General features: G+C 41.0%; 1 pseudogene; it reads right to left on the bottom strand.

The window, feature by feature from the left end:
• Positions 1 to 562: 562 nt before the first annotated feature.
• LOC129517959 (eukaryotic translation initiation factor 4E type 2-like) lies at positions 563 to 17,658 on the bottom strand (annotated as a pseudogene).
• Positions 17,659 to 18,676: the final 1,018 nt, after the last annotated feature.

Raw genomic sequence — 18,676 nt, 5'->3', positions numbered from 1 at the left:
AATGATTTTTTTAATGTTTTTTTAATTTTTATTTATTTATGATAGTCAGAGAGAGAGAGAGAGAGAGAGAGGAGAGAGGCAGAGACACAGGCAGAGGGAGAAGCAGGCTCCATGCACCGGGAGCCCGACGTGGGATTTGATCCCGGGTCTCCAGGATCGCACCCCGGGCCAAAGGCAGGCGCCAAACCGCTACGCCACCCAGGGATCCCTTGTCAACCTCTTCTTAAAACATAAAACACAGGATGCCTGGATGGTGCAGTTGGTTAAGCACTCAACTCTTGGTTTTGATTCAGGTTGTGATCTCAGGGTCATGAGATCAAGCCCTGCATTGGACTCCATGCTCAGCACTAAGTCTGCTCTCATTCTCTCTCTGCCCCTCATTCCTGTGCCTTTTCTTTCTCTCTCTCTCTAAAATAAATAAATATATTTTTAAAAAAAACATAAAATTCTTTTCCAATTCTTCTTGTCTAGGACAGGAGGATCTTCCAGATAGCATGCCAAAAGAACAAGAGACTCTGATTATACCAGTTAAAATGATGGTGCCATACAGAGAGGGAGAAGGTCATGGCACATTCAACTGCAGCTTCCAGAGGTTTTGAAAAAGGAGCCTTTGAGGGCCCACACTACCTGGCATTTTGATGTTGCCACTATGGGTTTTGTACTCCATAAGGTTTTGGCAGGTAGGTTAAGCACTCACGAAAGCATATTCTGGATTTGGGCTATGGTTGTTTGGTCACTGACAGTCTTATTCCATATTTAAATAATGTCCTCCTGAAGCTGGACAGAGACTACAGCCCCACAGATCTCCTCCCCAACTGTGAACTGTTCCTCCAACATGGCCAGGATAAGACTCCCAGCAATGAGATGCCAAGCTGAATGATTCACTTGCCACCATTTTTATTTGCATCATTGTCCTACATGGGCTTAATTCCTTCCTTGTAGATATGGAAGTCACTGTGGCCTGTCAAGTCCCCAGGACCTGCCATGTGGCCATAAACTCCTCCAGAACTGTTCCACAGAGGCAAAGGTTCCAATCTGTTTGGTATTCTGTTCATAGCTCTGTGAGCTGGTGGGACAGCCAGGGGTTCTTCTCAAGTATCAGAAAGTATAGTTGTACTGCAGGAGATGCTCGTACAGGAGCATCAGCCTTTCTCTTGCTGCTGCCTTAACTCTTGTCTCATTCCATTTTTTCCTTCTCACCTTCTTTCTGTGCTTTCTTCATTCTGATCATGGTCCCCACTATCATCATCTTTCAATGCACTGAACTTGTTCATCCTCTCACTGCTGCCATCACCACTGCTTCATGGAGTGACTTCCATTCTGCTGGCCCTCTCCTGTCAATTCTTGAAAATTTCAATTTGAGAGGCATTTTCTGACATTTTCTGACTCCAAATACTCCCTTTTGGGGGCATGTGACCTCCTCTGGGTTTTGGGGTCACATCATATACACATGTTGGATATAAGAATATGAATAATGAGGTGAATCCATCTACTATTCCACCCAATAAATCTAAATCTTGGTGTGAATGAGAGATGGGAGACTTGAATCAGCTCTTCACTTAGATGATCAGTTTCTGTGTGCTTCTCACAGTGTAAGTATGCCACCACCTTGAATGTGTTCTAGTGTTTAAACATGTATTTTTCATTCAACAGGGACCCTAAACATAAGCCAGCTATTTTTTTAAAGATTTATTTATTTATTTATTTATGATGGAGAGAGAGAGAGAGAGAGAGAGAGAGAGAGAGAGAGAGAGGCAGAGACACAGGAGGAGGGAGAAGCAGGCTCCATGCCAGGAGCCCGACGTGGGACTTGATCCCGGGACTCCAAGATCGCACCCTGGGCCAAAGGCAGGTGCTAAACCACTGAGCCACCCAGGGATCCCCCTAATCCAGCTATTTAATCTGGTGCTCAATTGAAGAAACAAGGATCTATTCCACTGCTGGCCTTATTGATAGACATTATGTAGATCTTTCACATGGAGCTCTCACAAATGACTTTCAAGGATAATTTTGGCTACATGTACTTTTCCCTTAAATATTTAATCCCCTTTAAAATCTTGGTATAAAAGGCAATTTCACTGCACTAACTATAGTTTACTCGTTGAGAAAAGTGTTTTTTCCCCCACCAAAGTGTGTGTTTTAGAAAAGCAGAAAAGCCACTAAAGAGAAAGTATTTCATAGAAAAAGGAAAAGGCTTGGTAATGGACACCAATCCTCTGAGCACTTGGCCAGTGGTAGTGAAATTCCATAGTTGGTGCTTGGAGACAAGGATTGGAGATAGACATTGTATCCTCACATCCCACCTTGCAACCCAGGATTTTTTTTCTACTAGTAGAACAAAGGTGTATGGGAAAATCATGAATGCGGTAGTATATTTTCAAATCAAAACCCAGGAAAAATGTATGGATAAGAAGTGTATGGGATGAGGAATGGGGAATAAGATAAAGAAGTTATGTTCAAAAAACATTGATTGGGAGGTAATAAGATCCTGAACATTGGAGTGGGGACTTATGGGGAAATTCCAATGAAGCTGGAGATATCATACCCCTAAGTTCTATTGAGTTTTCTTTGCCAGGCTTTCCACTCCTGCCTGAGTAGGTTAGATATGCTTTGCCCAAAATATCTGTAATGGCCTCTCTTATGGTAGTTTCCTTGTAAAGCACTGCTGACTCTCCTCAGGATCTACCCTGCAACCTACTTTGCTCCTAGATAAATGCTGGGGCTCAAGTCCCAGCAAACCTTGAAGGGTAATCCGCTAGAAGATGTGCTACACACCAAAACATGTGCATGATTTTTCCAATTTAAACAGATGGAAATATGGAGAATATGTGTGGGAATGAAGTGAATAATGGTGGAAGGAATATGAAGCTGAATGAGGCTAAATTGACTGATATGAGCCCACACTAAGCAAAGATTATGGATTCAATGATTTAGTTCAAGTTGTTAGAAAGGACTCTAACAGTGTGGTTGGTTGGGTAGCTGAAAATGGACCCAAAAGTAACCTATACTAAGTGAAGTTGAAATACCAGAACTGTCCTGTTATACTATAAAAATAGTGATTCAAAGGCTTAAGAAGATTGGAATGTTAGAGTGGATTTATCATTTAATATCTGCTCACTTTTTCCCCATTCTCACCAGTGTGAGGTGGTATCTCATTGTGGTTTTGATTTGTATTTCCCTGATGGCAAGTGATGCAGAGCATTTTCTCATGTGCATGTTGGCCGTGTCTATGTCTTCCTCTGTGAGATTTCTCTTCATGTCTTTTGCCCATTTCATGATTGGATTGTTTGTTTCTTTGCTGTTGAGTTTAATAAGTTCTTTAGAGATCTTGGAAACTAGCCCTTTATCTGATACGTCATTTGCAAATATCTTCTCCCATTCTGTAGGTTGTCTTTTAGTTTTGTTGACTGTATCCTTTGCTGTGCAAAAGCTTCTTATCTTGATGAAGTCCCAATAGTTCATTTTTGCTTTTGTTTCTTTTGCCTTCGTGGATGTATCTTGCAAGAAGTTGCTGTGGCCAAGTTCAAAAAGGGTGTTGCCTGTGTTCTCCTCTAGGATTTTGATGGAATCTTGTCTCACATTTATATCTTTCATCCATTTTGAGTTTATCTTTGTGTATGGTGCAAGAGAGTGGTCTAGTTTCATTCTTCTGCATGTGGATGTCCAATTTTCCCAGCACCATTTATTGAAGAGACTGTCTTTTTTTCCAATGGATAGTCTTTCCTCCTTTATCGAATATTATTTGACCATATAGTTCAGGGTCCACTTCTGGCAGGAAACCACAAATGTTGGAGAGGATGCGGAGAAAAGGGAACCCTCTTACACTGTTGGTGGGAATGTGAACTGGTGCAGCCACTCTGGAAAACTGTGTGGAGGTTCCTCAAAGAGGTAAAAATAGACCTGCCCTACGACCCAGCAATTGCACTGTTGGGGATTTACCCCAAAGATACAGACGCAATGAAACGCCAGGACACCTGCACCCCAATGTTTATAGCAGCCATGTCCACAATAGCCAAACTGTGGAAGGAGCCTCGGTGTCCATCGAAAGATGAATGGATAAAGAAGATGTGGTTTATGTATACAATGGAATATTACTCAGCCATTAAAAATGACAAATACCCACCATTTGCTTCAATGTGGATGGAACTGGAGGGTATTATGCTGAGTGAAGTAAGTCAATTGAAGAAGGACAAACATTATGTGTTTTCATTCATTTGGGGAATATGAATAATAGTGAAAGGGAATATAAGGGAAGGGAGAAGAAATGTGTGGGAAATATCAGAAAGGGAGACAGAGGGATCTCTGGGTGGCGCAGCGGTTTGGCGCCTGCCTTTGGCCCAGGGCGCGATCCTGGAGACCCGGGATCGAATCCCACATCGGGCTCCCAGTGCATGGAGCCTGCTTCTCTCTCTGCCTCTCTCTCTCTCTCTCTCTCTCTCTCTCTCTCTCTCTGTGTGTGGTGTGTGTGTGTGACTATCATAAATAAAAAAATAAAAAATTAAAAAAAAAGGAAGGGAGACAGAACATAAAGACTCCTAACTCTGGGAAACGAACTAGGGGTGGTGGAAGGGGAGGAGGGCGGGGGGTGGGGGTGAATGGGTGACAGGCACTGAGGGGGGCACTTGACGGGATGAGCACTGGGTGTTATTCTGTATGTTGGTAAATTGAACACAAATAAATAATAAATTTATTTAAAAAAATCTAAACAGGCACATGAAACTGAAGACAAAAAAAAATCTGCTCACTTACCCTGGAGGATCTACTTTTCACCATGATTGTGAAAAATAAATTTGTGAGGGTAATCCAAGCATCCTTGAAGAACTTTATGGTTAATCTTCTCTTGTAGGTCAAGAATTACAGTGTGAACTGCTGCAACTGAACTGGAATATTTCAATACAATGAGGATAATTGGATCCCAGAATTGTAGGAGCCAAATAGTGAAACTTAATCACCAAAACAAGGTGAGTTTGGTTGCCGTAATAGACAATAGAGTCAAAGCAGTAATCAGAATAGGCTAACTTGTAGAGATCTTTGGGATTTTTTAGTTGATTATCACATCCCTGGAGAAGAAATAGATGGGCAATCTACTAAATTCTTACTTGATCTGTCTAAGTAGGAAAGTTCTCATTTGAATGAACAATGTCTAACTTGAGTCACCAAAACAGAGACTCAGTGGGTTTTCAAACCCATGCTATGGTTATTTCTCTATTCCCAAATGCGTAATTGAAATAAAAATGCTCAAAAAATACACAGCAACTGGATGAATCCACGTATTGGTTCTGTGATTGTGGATTGAGTGCTATTAGGCTATGAAAGGCCAAGTGGAAGCCACTAGAACTGCCTCTACCTGGAAAAATAGTAAACCAACAGCAATACCACATTCCTGGAGAGGTGGGAAAAATTAGTACCATCATCAAAGGACTTCAGAGATTCAGGGGTGGTGATTCCCAGCACTTCCTCATTCAGTGTACCTACTTGGCCTGTGCAGAAAACAGATGGAACTTGGAAAATGACAGATAATTATTGTTAAATTAGCCAGATGATGATTCCAATTGCACCTACTGTTCCAGATGTGGTTTTGTTGCTCAACCAATTAACACATCCTCTGGTACCTGGTATACAGCTATTGATCTGGCAAATGCCTTCTTCTTGATAGCTGTTAGCAAATAAGCCAGAAGCAGTTTGCTTTTCACTGACAAGGACAACAATGCAGATTCACTGTCTTTATGTCAGAAGCATATTAATTCTCCAGCCCTAAGTCATAATTTAGTCTGTAGTGACCTTGATCGCCTTTCCTTTTCACGAGACATCACACTAGTTCATTACATTGATGACATTATACTGATTGGATCTGGTGAGCAAGAAGTAGCAACTACTTTATTTTTTTATTATTATTTTTTTAAGATTTTATTTATTTATTCATGAGAGAGAGAGAGAGAGGCAGAGACACAGGCAGAGGGAGAAGCAGGCTCCATGCAGGGAGCCTGATGTGGGACTCGATCCTGGGTCTCCAGGATCATGCCCTGGGCCCAAGGCAGGCGCTAAACCGCTGAGCCATCCAGAGATTCCCTATTACTTTTTTTTAGCAGCTACTTTAGACATATTTGTAAGACACATCAGAGAGTGGGAAATGAATCTGATAAAAATTCAGGGGACTGGCACCTCAGTAAAATGTTTAGGTATTTAGTGACATGGAGTATATTGAGAAATCATTTCTGACGCAAAGGTAAGTCATGTATCTGGCCCCTACTGCATCCAAAAAAGAGGAACAATGTCTAATGGGCCTCTCTAGAATTGAAACAACATATTTCTCACTTGAGTGTGCTACTCTGACCCACTTACTAAATAATCTGAAAAGCTGCTAGCTTTGAGTGGGGTCTAGAAAAAGAGAAGGCTCTAAAACAGATTCAAGCTGTCATGAAACCTGCTTTGTTACTTGAGTCATATAATCCAACTAATCTGTTGGTGCTTGAAGTGTCAGTGGCGGGTAGAGATGCTGTTTTAAGACTTTGGGAGGCCCCTAGAGCTGAATAGCATCGCTGTGAATACTTCTCTTTTGAGAAACAGATTTCGGCTTCCCATTGGGCCTTAGTAGAGACAGAATACTTAACCACAAGCCACCAAGTAACCATGCAACCTAAGCTGCCCATCATGAACTGCCCCACCAAGCCATAAATTTGGCCATGTTCAGGAGCATTCCATTATCAAAAAGAAGTGGTATATACAAGATTGGGATCAAGCATACCCTGAAGGCACAAGTAAGTTACATGAAAATGTAGCCCAAATGCCACAAATCCATATATTCATGGGCCATGAACAATGGTTTATTACATGGTCAAAGACTTGGTAGATGGGGATCCCTGGGTGGCTCGGGATTGAGTCCTGCGTCAGGCTCCCTGCATGGAGTCTGCTTCTCCCTCTGCCTGTGTCTCTGCCTCTCTCTCTCTCTCTCTCTCTCTCTCTGAATGAATAAACAAAATATTAAAAAAAAGAAAAGTCTTTAAAAAAAAGACTTGGCAGAAATATGATTGGAAAATTGGTGACAAGGAGTCTGACAAACTGTTAGGTGGATAGAATTCCCTGATGTGGGCAAAGAATGTAAGCTATTATGCCCCATATAATGCAAATCAAAAGGTAACCTCAGCAGAGGAAGATTTAATAATCAAATAGATAAAAATGGCCCTTTTAGTGAATATCTCTTAGAGCATTTCTAATAATACCACGTTCTATGGTTAAAGTCAATGGAAATTACAGCAAGCTATTCAGGCAGGACTACTAATGGTGCAGACCCTTCAGGAATAAATTTTTAGACATCTCACCAGGCAATGAATTACAATCAACAAAAGGAAAAGGGAATATGAAATGGGTAGTAGAAAAAGATATTTAGAAATACCAGCTATGATCATGTGACCAGTCACAAAAATGAGGAGTACGGTAGTTATGAGCATTTTTTCCTTGATAACCTACAGGTTAGCTGTACTATCAGGCTTCTTATTATCATCTCTATCTGTTGTAAGAGGACCTGTTGTGTTTTTAAAGGAGCATCCAGAGGAGTAACATTGGGTGGCAATTTCCCTCAAATATTTCCCAAGTCTTTATTGATGATGGTTTTAGTGGGTATGAAAATTTTTTCTAACTATAAACAAGTAGTTATCAATTTGGGTAAAGAAACTCCCATGCATGAGAGGTTAGATTCCTCTATGAGATCAAATATGTTTTTTTTATAAAAATTGCTTTAACATTCAACAGCTATGATTGTTTACTGTGAGCAGTCAGTATTACAATGGTAGAACCCACTTCCATTGAATATTATATAAAACTTGCATTTAGCATTGTAAGAGGTTTGGTTAGAGAATAATTTCCAAACTGGTTGTATTCTCTGATTTTTTAGACATATCTTAGCATAAGAAATATGTAGTATACATTGCCTTCCATATATATATATATATATATATATATATATATATATATATATATTAGCAGGTCCAGGGAAGGTGTATTAGGGTTCTACAGAGAAACAGAAACAGGGTGTGTGTGTGTGTGTGTGTGTGTGTGTGTGTGTGGTGTGGAAAGAAAGAGAGAGATTTATTTTAAAGATTTGGTTAAGGGTGATATGCTGTATGTTGACAAATTGAACTCCAATTTAACCCCCCCCCCAAAAAATAAAATAAACCTCCCAAATATAAAAAATATATAAATAAATAAAGATTTGGTTAAGGGGCACCTTGGTGGCTCAGTCAGTTGAGTTTCCAACTCTTGATTTCAGCTCAGGTCATGTTCTCAGGGTCATGGGATTGAGCCCTGCCTCAAGCTCCACACTCAGCATGGAGTCTGCCTGTCCATCTCCCTCTGCTCCTCTCTGCACTCTCTCATTCACTCTCTTTCTCTCTCTCTTGCTCAGAAGAGGTTGATCTTTGTTGTATTAAGGCTTTCAACTAATTGGTTGTGGCCCATCCACATTATGAAGGGTAATCTGGACCTAGGCAAATGGTGGAAGAATAGGGGTCCTCAATTCATCTGGTCCCACAAACTTACCTAGATAACTTTCAAAACATCCTGAACACCTATGAATTCAACCTGAGATGTAAAGAGAGAACAGCTGGAATGCTACAGAGAGAAAAATGGAGGCTAGTCTACTTTACTTAAACTCTAATTACTTAAACAAAGTAATTATGTTTGAGCAAATATCTGGGTGCCGCGATCTAGACAAGCTGACACATTAAATTAACCACCACAAAGAAGGTTCCTGTTTTTTAAAAAAGATTTTTATTTATCTATTCATGAGAGATACAGAATGAGAGAGGCAGAGACATAGGCAGCCGCAGACCCCATGCAGGGAGCCTGATGTGGGACTCTATCCTGGAACTCCAGGATCACACCCTGAGCTGATGAAGGCAGATGCACTTAACCACTGAGCCACCCAGGCATCCCAAGAAGATTCTTCATAAGGTGCCAATTTCTTTCCACCTCAATAAGTGGGGCTTTTATTGGAGAAGGAGAGAGATGATTATAATTAATTTCAAAAAGAAGTCAATAGTTGTAAGGGTATATACTGTTAGCAGAGTTTATATTTTATATTTAGTTTATATTTATCATATAAATATAAATATTTATAGCGAAAACTATAATTTATGCAATCCTGTAGGATTTGTTGGTATTGGTTCTGGATTACAACATTTTTTATTTAATTGCACAATTATGAACATTCTAGTGGTAATATTGGATGCATACTATATCTAGAAATTCATTAAATGACACTTGATAGGTGGTGGCATGTTGCTCTATTTATTTGGTGGCATAGTTAATAATAGTAGATTTCATTTGATTTGAACTAAAAACTGGCTCATAGAGCTTAGAAGGCACCTATGAGTCACCAGCAACATTATAGAGTCTGGCTTAGCTGAGAGGATTGGTGCCAGCAGGAATAGAGATAGGAAATAATGTAGTAGTCTCAGTGTTGGTGTTTGTGGTCATGTTAGTAAGTTTAATCAATCTGAATAACCAACAAATTGGTTATCATTGTCCTCAATCTGACCAGTGTTGCATGTCTTCCTGTGGTATGCAGGTGGCATGGATGCCAGTGGGTGTATAGGAACACTGGTGAATGTTGTGACTTCTCAAGTAAGAAAAGGGCACAGCAACAGAGTAGGGGTTAAAGTCAGAGGCCATTCATAGCCAGGAGTAATGGATCTAATTATCACTGTATATCACCCAGAGCAATTAGTTCCACCTTCTGGGAGTCAGAAGCAGTTCCAGATTTGTTCCACAGTGCCTTTAGAAGAGCAAAATATGTGGGTGGCAGATTAGCATGCCTCTCTCTCTCCAGATACTAGTACATGGTTTGTTCCACTTATACTGGATGATGAGCAGACATAGGCTGAGGATGATTCCAGAGTCAGTAGTAAGGGAGAGATTGAAGGAGAGACAGCTAGGCTTTGAATTTTTGATAAGGCAGGAAGGAAAGGTTAAAGTATCAGGTGGGTGCTATTTTGCTGTAGGCAATAATGTCAGGCTTACCACATCTATGAAAATGGATAATTGTGTTGCATCCAGTGTGGTTATATAAAACAGCAGAGGTTACAGCATCTCTGTTGGTGGTCTCCTTATTTGTGGTGAATTTAAATATGGCATAGTTATGCCATGTGGGGGTGGGTTTAATGTAATCAGGACTATGAGCAGTATTTTGACCACTTAGAGGACCATTGTCCTCCAGGTTCTCTCGATGGTCCTTGTTTTAAAAGCCCATTATGGGAGCACCTGGGTGGCTCAGTTAAGCACCTGCCTTCAGTTCAGGTTATGATCCTGGGGTCCTGGGATCAAGCCCCATGTTGGGCTTCCTGCTCAGTGGGAGTCTGCTTCTCCCTCTCCTTCCACCCCTACCCCCCACTCATATTCTCTCTCTCAACTGAATAAATAAAATATTTTAAAAATCATAAAATAAAAGCCCATTATGTTTTTCTATGATATCTGCTGCCATAGGATCATAGAGTAGGTAAAAAACCCAAGCAATGTTATTTTGTAATGGCCATTGTTGCATTCCCTTTGCAGTGAAGTGAAAGTGTTGACCTGACTGTGTAACTTTGTAGCACTCCCAAAGTTTCATTAACCTCTCAAAAACACTAGAAAAGGTTAGTGCCTTACATTAGTTAGCCAATAAAAGACCTGTGTGGATATCTGCCATTGTTAAGGCATATTTGATGACTCCTGCTGCTTCAGAGAAAGGTCCAATGAAGTCAATTTGTTAGTTCTCATGTGGCCCTTCTCCTCTGTAAATTGTCCCAGTGTCTAGATTTTTGGCATCTGGTATAGTCCCTAATGGCTCTGTGTAAATGTTTCTCTACTGGATCAATTGATCTATTAACAATCCATTTTCATAACACCATGATACCCAAATCCACTGACCTCTTGGGTGCACACCAATAGAAGGAGTAAGGTGGCTAATCTCAGAGTTCTGGAAATTGTCCATCCTTCAAGAAGCTTATCTATTTTAGAGGGCTGATTAGTTCATTAGTTTGGGTATTGTACCACTCCCGTGTCTTGTTTGGCATGAGCCAAGATATGTTTCACCAATATGGGCAGAAAAATTGCCAATGTGGCAATTTTTTTCCATATCTCTTTATCCCAAGTGAATCAACCTTGTATTTTCCAGCCATGATTTTGCTAAAGTCCAGATCAAGTACTTCACCCATTAGCCATCAACCAGGAGTCTGTGAAACTAGAACCTTAAGAAAATGTTTGCCAAGAGCATGCTTTATCTTTTTTAAAGATTTTACTTATTTATTCATGGGAGACAGAGAGAAAGAGAGGCAGAGAAGCAGGCTCCATGCAAGGAGCCCGAGGTGGGACTCGATCCCTAGTCTCCAGGATCACGCCCTGGGCTGAAGGCGGTGCTAAACCGCTGAGCCACCTGGGCTGCCAGAGCATGCTTTATTAATAGAAGTATTGTGTGCAGCTCAGCCCTTTACCCTCCTTATGGAAATTGGAGTGTTTGAACAGGGGTAATGGGCTGTGGCTATCCATTGTCTTGCTGCCTTATACCCCATGCTCACTTCAGTGGTAAAGATTGACCGTTGTTTTTTCTCATTTTCAGAGTGTTGGCTGTTCTCCTTCCAGTCCCCTTAAGAAAGAAGCAGAGGCATTTGTGGGGGCTTTGGCAAGTTAACCTCAGTGGCAGGGTATATGTTAATTCCTCATAGAGTTGTGGCACTCCAGCATCTCGATCATTTAGATGCCATTTCCATTGCAATAAGGAAGCCTCATTAAATTTTACAGGGAGCTTTTTCCATTGATTAGGGCATAATAGGCATTTATATCCATCTAATAATTGGCTCTCCTCCAGTAAGGGCTTCAGTTTTATAAGTGCCTAGTATATTACTAGGGGGTGCCTCTCTACTGGTAAATACTTTTGGGATAAGTCTGGGAGCTGCTTACACCAAAAGTCTAAGCATAGCCATTTAATTGTTCATTTGATCCAGAGGCTCCAGGAAGCAAATTTTCAGTGGCCAAAACTTCCCATTAAGTCCTGTCCTCAAAGATTTAGTAGAACTGCCAAAGTAATAGCCTCCTTATTTTATCTAGTACCAGTTGTTGCTCAAGTCTCCATTGAAAGTTGAAAAACAGGGATCCCTGGGTGGCGCAGCGGTTTGGCGCCTGCCTTTGGCCCAGGGCGCGATCCTGGAGACCCGGGATCGAATCCCACATCGGGCTCCCGGTGCATGGAGCCTGCTTCTCCCTCTGCCTGTGTCTCTGCCTCTCTCTCTCTCTCTGTGACTATCGTAAATAAATAAATTAATAAAAAACCTTAAAAAAAAAAGAAAGTTGAAAAACATAGTAAGAAGGACCAGCATTGGAGATGAAGAATGTGTTGGCACCAAAATCCAAACATTCTTACCAAATGTTGGTCTTCCTTTATTAATGTGAGAGGTTGAAGTGCTAAATTCTTATCTTTTACTAGTTTTGTAGCAGTTCTTCTTATAAATTCCAAAGTCTCAAAATGTAGCAGATTGATAGGACCTTGGATCTTATGTGGGGCAATTGCTCATTCCTTCTCAATGAGGTGTTTGCTCACAGTTGTGATGACCTATGAGACAGTCTTGGTCAGATCCAATGACGGAAGTCATTGGTATAATACCAAAACTGAGTTTCTAGTACAAGAGCAAGTCAAATATTTAGGTCCTGACTGCAAAGATGGTGTTTAATTGCAGGACTATTTAAATACCCCATAGGCAACTGGGAAAATATATATTATTGGCCGTCAAAGGTGCAAGTAAATTGTGGTTAACTCCCTGCGAAATTTTTACAGAACAGAATATGCCTGCAGAAGTACTAGATATTTATTCAAAGGATATAAAAATACCGATTTGAAGGGATACATGCACCCCAATATTTATCAAAAATAATGAAATCTTGCCATTTGCAAGATTGTGGATAGAGCTAGAGTGTATCATGCTAAGTGAAATAAGTTGGTCAGAGAAAGACAAATACCATATGATCTCACTCACATGTAGAATTTAAGAAAGAAAACAGATGAACATATTGGAAGGGGGGGAAAGAAAAAAAGGAGAAAGGAAAACAAGCCGTAAGTGACTCTTAATAATAGAAAACAAACAGGGTTGATGGAGTGTGATGGGGGATGGGCTAGATGGGTGATGGGTATCAAAGAGGGCACTTGTTGTGATGAGCATTGCATGTTGTATGTAAGTGATCAATCACTGAATTCTACTCCAGAAACCAATATTGCATTGTATGTTAGCTAACAAAATTTAAATTAAAAAAATGCTAAAAAAAGAATGTGTCAGCAAAGTCTATAACTACAAACCACTTACCCATGTTGTTTTAAATGTCATTCAATAAGGCAATAGTATCTGGTAGAGGTGCTCTAATAAAGGGAACATCTTTGTTAACTCTCCATAGATAGTTATCCTCTACTCATTAGTTGTAGCTTTCAACAACTAATATTAGAGAATTAAAAGGTGGTAAGGATCTGTACTCCTTCTTTAACTAAGTCAGCTATGAGAGGCCATAATCATTCAGTGCCTTGCCTCAGCTGGTACTGTGGCACATCTACCACTCATACCGGTAGGGGAAAGTTAACTGATTTCTCATGGGTGACGCCCACCAATAGCATAAAAGCTTAGTCTTGTTCCGTGAGATTACCTGCTAGCTGAAGATGTACATTCTAATAATGGGAACGAGGGTAGTTTTGGAGGGATGGGGAATAAGTAGGACAGAAGAATCTTTTAGCAATAAATGGGCCAATTTTAATAGTTAAGCAGGTAATCCCCCCCCCCACTTTTACTCCTCCTCCCAAACTGGTCCTCCTAGATGAGGGAGTCTCTTTAAAAACTGAGGGCTTTCTGGGATTAGGGAGATTTTAGTACCCCTATCAAGCAGAGCCAACTAGTGTTGCTTTTTCTTGGAACCCAAACTGCAGTTAATGTAATGAAAGGGTAGTTTTCTGCCAGAGGGGACATACCTATGACCATTAGATCCCTATGTAGAATAAGGTCCCTATCATGGCTGAGATCAAGAGCCAGTATGGAAGGTAAAGTTGACTCCAAAGGGGAAGCCTGTTATGAGTCTTTTTTTTTTAAGATTTTATTTATTTTTTCATGGGAGACAGAGAGAGAGAGAGAGGGAGGGAGAGAGAGAGAGAGAGAGAGAGAGAGAGAGAGGCAGAGACACAAGCGGAAGGAGAAGCAGGCTCCATGCAGGGAGCCCCATGTGGGACTCGATCCTGGAACACCAGGATCATGCCCCGGGCCAAAGGCATGCACCAAACCACTGAGCGGCCCAGGCATCCCGTGTGATGAGTTTTAATCTGACTCTAGTAAGTATTGTAATTGTTGCACTGATTTACCAAAGATGATCACTCAGTTTGGGACCCTCTCATCACTTGGGATATAGTAAAATCTCCCTGATAAGCCCTCTTCAACATCACCAATTTGTGGAGGAGATGATTGGCTTTAGCTAACATTTTCCACTGATAGTTGGCCTGGACCTTTATAAAGCCCAACATAGAGTAGGTAGACATCTAAGCCATAAAAATCCACATTAATAAAATATAAATCTGGACCAAGGTCCAAAGCCTCCTCTGGAGGTAATTACAACCTTCTGCACAAATTGTGCAAGGTCCTTTAGTAGAAATTCCATTATTCCATCACATACTATGGTAGCCAGTTGTTTAATTTCAGACTCTGCTGGTCTCACTTGCTCCTTGACAGGCACATTCTATGTACCTAGGCAGCTTTTTTTTTTTTCAAATTTTATAAATTAATTTTTATTGGTGTTCAGTTTGCCAACATACAGAATAACACCCAGTGCTCATCCCGTCAAGTGTCCCCCTCAGTGCCCGTCACCCATTCACCCCCACCCCCCACCCTCCTCCCCCTCCACCACCCCTAGTTCATTTCCCAGAGTTAGAAGTCTTCATGTTCTGTCTCCCTTTCTGATATTTCCCACACATTTCTTCTCCCTTCTCTTATATTCCCTTTCACTATTATTCATATTCCCCAAATGAATGAGAACATACACTGTTTGTCCTTCTCCGGTTACTGTGGCCAAGTTCAAAAAGGGTGTTGCCTGAGTTCTCCTCTGGGATTTTGATGGAATCTTGTCTCACATTTAGATCTTTCATCTATTTTGAGTTTATCTTTGTGTATGGTGCAAGAGAGTGGTCCAGTTTCATTCTTCTGCATGTGGATGTCCAATTTTCCCAGCACCATCTATTGAAGAGACTGTCTTTCTTCCAGTGGATCGTCTTTCCTCCTTTATCGTATATTAGTTGACCATAAAGTTCAGGGTCCACTTCTGGGTTCTCTGTTCTGTTCCATTGATCTATGTGTCTGTTTTTGTGCCAGTACCACACTGTCTTGATGAACACAGCTTTGTAGTACAACCTGAAATCTGGCATTGTGATGCCCCCAGATATGGTTTTCTTTTTTAAAATTCCCCTGGCTGTTTGGGGTCTTTTCTGATTCCACAGAAATCTTAAGATAATTTGTTCTAAGTCTCTGAAGAAAGTCCATGGTATTTTGATAGGGATTGCATTAAACGTGTAAATTACCCTGGGTAACATTGACATTTTCACAATATTAATTCTTAGGCAGCTTCTTTTTAATCTGGTTTCTGAACCAAGTCATTCAGGAGAGTCTAGGTCTCAGGGTAAAAGGGAACATGTGTCTCTCTTACCAATTGAAAACCAGCCCCTCCTTCTTTGCCTTCCCCAATTTGTCTTTTCTGTCTTAATTTGTGAGCAATCCCCAGCAAAGCAGTGGGCAAATCATCCCAGTCAATGTTGTGGTGACACCATGATGTTTTTTCTTCTAGAGAGCACCAGTCCTTCTCCCCTAGGAAGTTTAGGCTCCTACTTCTTTTCCTGTCTTGTCTCCCCAGGAAGTTTGGGCTCCTACCTCTTTTCTAGGTGGCATACTGCCACCTAGAGCAGGACCTAGCAAGAGTCTTGTGGTTTTTGAGCACCTGATCAGCAGGACAATGACCTCCTTCGGAGTCTTGGAAGAGGCAAGGGTATAAATTTTCTTGCCTTTAGTCACTTTAAGAATTGCTCTAGCCAGTTCAGTCCAAGTATTAGGATCTCTATATATCTCTGGGGAAAGGCTAGAATGACACCTGTAATAGAAAAAAAGAAGAGAAAAAGGAAGAGAAACAAACCAAGAAACAGACTCTTAACTATAGAGAACAAACTGACAGTTACCAGAGGGGAAGTGGAACAGGGGATGTGTGAAATAGATGATGGGGATTTTTTTTTATGGTGAAAAAATTTATATTTAGATTTATAGCCGGCTGGACTCAGTTTAGATGATCCCAATTTTGTTGGCAACATCCAAAGCATCATAGTCAGGAGCCAGTCGAACATATGCTTTCTTCTCTCCATCAGGCCTGATCAAGGTGTTGACCTTGGCCACATCAATGTCATAGAGCTTCTTCACAGCCTGTTTGATCTGGTGCTTATTGGCCTTGACATCCACAAGGAACACAAGTGTGTTGTTGTCTTCTATTTTCTTCATGGCTGACTCAGTAGTTAAGGGGAACTTGATGATGGCATAGTGATCAAGCTTGTTTCTCCTGGGGGCGCTCTTCCGAGGATATTTGGGCTGCCTTCGGAGACGCAGGGTCTTGGGTCGTCGGAATGTAGGTGACGTGCGGATCTTCTTTTTTTTGTGACTGTGCACGCCTTTCAACACCGCTTTCTTAGCTTTCAAAGCCTTTGCTTTGGCTTCGGCTTTGGGAGGGGCAGGGGCTTCCTTCTATGCCTTCGGCGCCATCTTCGTGAAAGGGCTGATGGGGATTAAGTAGGGCACTTGTTGAAATGAGCACTGGGTGATTATGGAATTGCTGAATCACTATGTTGTACATCTGAAACTAATATAACACTGTATGTTAACTATACCAGAATTAGATAGATGATAGATAGATAGATAGATAGATAGATAGATAGATAGATGATATAATAATGTGGGCGACCACGAACTAGCTGGAGTAACTGAACCAAACCAGTCCCGGACTTGCGTCCCTCATTCACTCAAAAGGCTTGGGAGCCTAAAGGGTGAATAGTTGGTAGATGCTTGAGAAAGGGCTTGAGCAATGGTTCTCAGGGCTCGCTTGTACGTGATCGCCCACATAACACAATAGATACAACTTATTCTGACCTGGTCATAAATGTAAATAAGGGTCTGTGCTGTCCTTGCTGGTCTGTTTACCATACCTAATATTCCTTTGAAGTATGCACATCTGGAGCAACAAGCTTATCTATTTACCAAGGTCTTCTGGCACCTGTGAGTCTGTCTTGCATGCTGAGAAAAGGGAACTTTGGAGGGTTTCACAAACCTGCTAAAAATAAACACCTTCTTGGCTTTGTTTTGCTCATGCTATAAAATGTTGTAAAACCTTGAATAAAGCTGGCACTGCTTGGACATCATCCACTGTGTCCCTCCTGTCCCCATCTCTTTACTTTTCTTTTATTTTCCTCATCCCCTTATCCTCAGGACCCTGATCATGTTGCCGCAGTGCGCGCAACATAATAAAAAAGAAAACACAGAACATGTGCCTCCAGTCACAAGAACAGTCAAGGAAAGACTAAGGCAGGAAAAAAAACAGACATGAAAGTTATTCCCATTCTCACCTCCAAGGTTCCTTCATTGTGCCAATTTTGCTTATTAGTTTGCATTGTTTGCACTTCCTTCTTCTATGATTTCCTGCAGGATAATATTTTTGAAGCAGTTGTAAAGCTTCAGAGTTAGTTTCCATTCCTTCCATCGTCTTCAATCTCTTCCGGCATTCATTTTTCCAATGCCCTTTTTATAGTAGTGACATGCTGACTTTACATTAGGGGACTCCCTCATATGTGTAGAGGGCTCCAGATAATTATTTGTTCTTTTTGTGAATAATTCTGAGAAGTTAACACTGAGGTCTTAAGTTTCTTTTTGTCTTTTTCTGCCTCCATAATTTTCTAAAACTGAGTTACTGCTGTTGCCAATACCAAAGAGACTGTCCTTACAATCTAACTACTTTTTCCCTTACTCATGCTTGAGTTCTGGGCAAAAAGGCTATCACAAAAGTAAACCAAAGAATTTTTCTAATCTGCCCCTAGATCCATCTTTGTAAATTTAGATAATGCCTTAGCAAACTACTGGTGAAAATCAGTGAGGATTCATCCAGCTTCTGGGGACAGCATTGTACTTTCTTCCAGTCACCTTCTGCAGAAAGGCTTCAAGGATTGCTGTCATCAGTCCCTTGCAATGAGTTTCCAAGGCTCCGTGAGCAGCCTGAGTTGTGGGAAGAGGTAAACAGGAGACTTCCTGACATGGCACTTCCTGGTGATGGAAGTTATTCGGTCCCTGTCATGAGCTGAATTGTGTCCCCCAAAAATATATGTTGAAGTCCTAACCCATGACACCTATGAATGTGATCTTTTTTGGAATTGGGGTTTTTGCACATATCATCAAACAAAAGGTAGTCTTTAATTCAAGATGACTGATGTCATTTTAAGAAGTGGCAAACACCATGTGAAAACAGGAATGCATAGGATAAACATTATGTGAGGACAGAGGCAAAAATTGGAATGATACAGCTATAAGCCAAGAGTGCCACAGGTGGAGAGCCACTACCAGAAGGTAAGAAAAGGTAAGGAAGGACTTTACTCAGAGCCTCTGAGGGA

The sequence above is a fragment of the Nyctereutes procyonoides genome, unplaced genomic scaffold (genome assembly GCF_905146905.1).
Source record: "Nyctereutes procyonoides isolate TBG_1078 unplaced genomic scaffold, NYPRO_anot_genome, whole genome shotgun sequence".
Classification (NCBI taxonomy): Eukaryota; Metazoa; Chordata; class Mammalia; order Carnivora; family Canidae; genus Nyctereutes; species Nyctereutes procyonoides.
Note: the sequence above shows the minus strand (reverse complement) of the source record. Positions and strands in the feature narration are given on the sequence as shown.